Source organism: Triticum dicoccoides, chromosome 6A (genome assembly GCF_002162155.2).
Source record: "Triticum dicoccoides isolate Atlit2015 ecotype Zavitan chromosome 6A, WEW_v2.0, whole genome shotgun sequence".
Lineage (NCBI taxonomy): Eukaryota > Viridiplantae > Streptophyta > Magnoliopsida > Poales > Poaceae > Triticum > Triticum dicoccoides.
In genome coordinates, this window is record NC_041390.1 from 578,771,188 (window position 1) to 578,774,332 (window position 3,145).

A 3,145-nucleotide genomic window follows, 5' to 3' on the forward strand; every position below is an offset into this window, starting at 1 on the left:
TCTAGGCTAATATTTTTTTATTTGAAATATGAAGGGCTAACTCCTACCCTACAATAGGAATAGGAATCCATTCCTACAAACCAAAGGGTTCCAAAGGATTTTTTCCTATAAAATTCCTATCCTATAGAATTCCGATGAAATTCCTCCAAACCAAAGGCGGCCTTATGTCATGCGTATTTGGTTGTCATGGTGTGAGTGTGGGTGTATGTGTGTACAGTTCATCTTTGTAATCCAAAAGAAAGAAAGAGCATGACAAATTTCACCTTATTATAACTTTGTATCACATCCACCTCTCCCAGAATTAAAAATACAAGAGTAGTACGCTCAAATTACACTACAATGGGCAACTGAGAATTATTGAGAAATTATGCTAGATACATACTAGGTCCATTAATATAATTTAACATAAGCTACTTGCACGTTGTCTTGATGGGAGAAGGATGAGTGCCGCAGTGAAATGAGCATTGGCACCGCTTATCAACACATTTGCCAATCCCGTTGAGTTTCATGTTGCAGTCGTCACGGCACCCGTTGTTATCACATGTGCCAAAGCGAATGATTCGTGAGCATGTTGATGGTGAGTAATCCGTGGTGAAGAGGCCATCCTCCATAGGCATGACCCTAGAAGTACAAATCTCTACAAGACACCGCCACACACAAGAATAAAATTAAATGGTGTCATGATTGTTCATTCGCTCTACCATCCCAAATAAACTATCTGACCAGACAAACTGATGTTATCATGCTTAGTCTTACCTGATGGTAACAGGACAAGTACAATGGCGAGTAATAATAGCTTGCTGCTAAGCCTCATGGCTGCTCGAGATGGTGCCTAAATCTTCATCCGAGAGCTCATGGCTTTATAAGGATTATATATAGAGAACGAAATTAATACTAATTCTTAATACAAATTTTAATATATACCTAAGTAATACGATAATATATGACCAAGTCTATTCATACATAATATTAGTATCTTTTTATTGATAGGGTGCCAGTTATTGCATAGACTTAATATAAACTTTGCACTTTGTACAAATGTAGAAGTAAATAATATAGCAATTAAACCACAAGTAAATATGGGAATGATACCAATAGTAATTAATGCCATAGTGTACATAATATGGTTGGTGCCAATGATTTTTATCGTGACTTTGAATCTTCATAGTTTATACATCAATATGCACTAATAGCATAATTTATTTCATAATGATTCTTTTTGTTTGAGGGCGTAAATATTGGGTTGGCATGGATCAAGATTGGGAGTTGTCATTCCGTATGATGGAAAGGTGTCTCTGGGCCCTCGGTAATACAACATCACAAGAATCTTGCAAGCAAAGTGACTAAGGAGTTAGTCACAAGATGATGTATTACAGAACAAGTAAAGAGACCTGCTGGTAATGAGATTGAACTAGGTATGAAGATACCGACGATCGAATCTTGGGCAAGTAACATACCGATGGACAAAGGAAACTACGTATGTTGTCATAAAGGTTCGACCGATAAAGATCTTGGTAGAATATGTAGGAACCAATATGGGCATCCAGGTTCTGCTGTTGGTTATTGACCGGAGAGGCGTCTCGATCATGTCTACATCATTCTCGAACATATAGGGTCCGCACGTTTAACGTTCATTGACTCTATAGTATTATATGAGTTATGTATGTTGGTGACCGAATGTTGTTCGGAGTCCCGGATGAGATCACAGACATGACGAGGAGCTCTGGAAGGCCCGAAGGTAATTCTTGATATATAGGATGATAGTTGGGCCAAGGGGTAAGGCGCATGGGGCTTTAGGTCGGTGTAAAAGGAAGTTTTGCGGAGATCGGGGACCAGACGCCAGGGACCCTGGCGTCTGGTGCTGGAATCTGAGAAGGACTCTTCCTTGCGTTCCAAACCAACTTTGGGGAGGCCATCTCCCCAAGTAACGACCCTAGGGCTCAACATATAAATAGAGGAGCAGGGCTAGACCCTAGAACATAAGTTTTTTAGCCTCCTCTAGTTGGTACTAATTGACTAATTAGAGCTAGCCCTAGCTATCTCTAATCCTCATAATTAGAAGCCCTGTGTGGTTTTAATCTCCTCCCTCTAGTTCATCCTCCGCTCTAAATCTATTGTGCTTGGCGAAGCTCTGCGGAAATAGTTTCACCACCACGGTCACCACGCCGTCGTGCTTCCGAAACTCATCTACTACTTCGCTCCTTTTGCCGAATCAAGAAGGTGAGGACGTCATCGAGCTGAATGTGTGCTCAACGCGGAGGTTCCATACGTTCGGTTCTTGATCGGAACGAATCAAGAAGGTGTACGACTACATCAACCGCGTTGATAAACGCTTCCGCTTAGCGATTTACAAGGGTATGTAGATGCTCTCCCCCTCTTGTAGCTATGCATCTCCATGGATAGATTTTACGTGTGCGTACATTTTTTTTTTGTTTTCCATACAACGTTTCCTTTTTGTTTTCCATGCTTGAAATACTTGTAAATTGCCCCACTAGACTCCCAAACGTGTTGTTAATCACTCTAAACCTTTGGTTATAACCTACTACGTGAAGGAACATTACTACTTTCTCTTCCAGAGTGGTGTGGATACTATTTTGTAGCAACCCGTCCTCTTTCCCTAAATGTGTCAACAAGCTTGGCAAAATGTGATCTTCACATTTGCAGCATGTTCACGACCTCTCATCGTAGCCCATATAGATGTGTTTTAGATTAAACATCCTCTCTTTGTCCCAGGCTAACAATAGATGATACAGGTCATGTTCAATGTGACAAATCGCTCTCTTGTGGATCAAAATACCTCATGCCTGAATCACATCTATGAGTGTCGATGCCTGAACTACCAGCTTCATCTATTCTCCCTAGTCAAATCGTTGTTGCAGAAAGTACTGGCGAAACCAATCCTAGAACCTGCCTAACGGTGGAGGGTGGTGGTATGCTACTTACCTCCATTGCAACCGATAACTCGCCCATGCCGGAGATGAGGCAAACTAGACGGAGACGGAGACGAAGGGGACAAGCAAGTCCTTGTTCCGGAGATTTAACTCCCTGCCTTCCCTGCATCCGCAGATCTGAATCGCTGATGTCACCAGTGCGAAGAACTGAGATTTGATTTGTTCTTCCGTTAGAGGTGAGCGAGTAAAAGACC

At 41.7% G+C, this 3,145-nt stretch overlaps 1 long non-coding RNA gene across 1 annotated transcript; it reads right to left on the reverse strand.

The window, feature by feature from the left end:
• Positions 1–250: 250 nt before the first annotated feature.
• On the reverse strand, positions 251–841 carry LOC119314974. Its single transcript, XR_005152517.1, has 2 exons — positions 757–841; positions 251–637 (listed from the first exon to the last, which is right to left on the reverse strand). It is a non-coding gene; the product is annotated as an uncharacterized LOC119314974 (long non-coding RNA).
• Between the last annotated feature and the right edge of the window lie 2,304 nt (positions 842–3,145).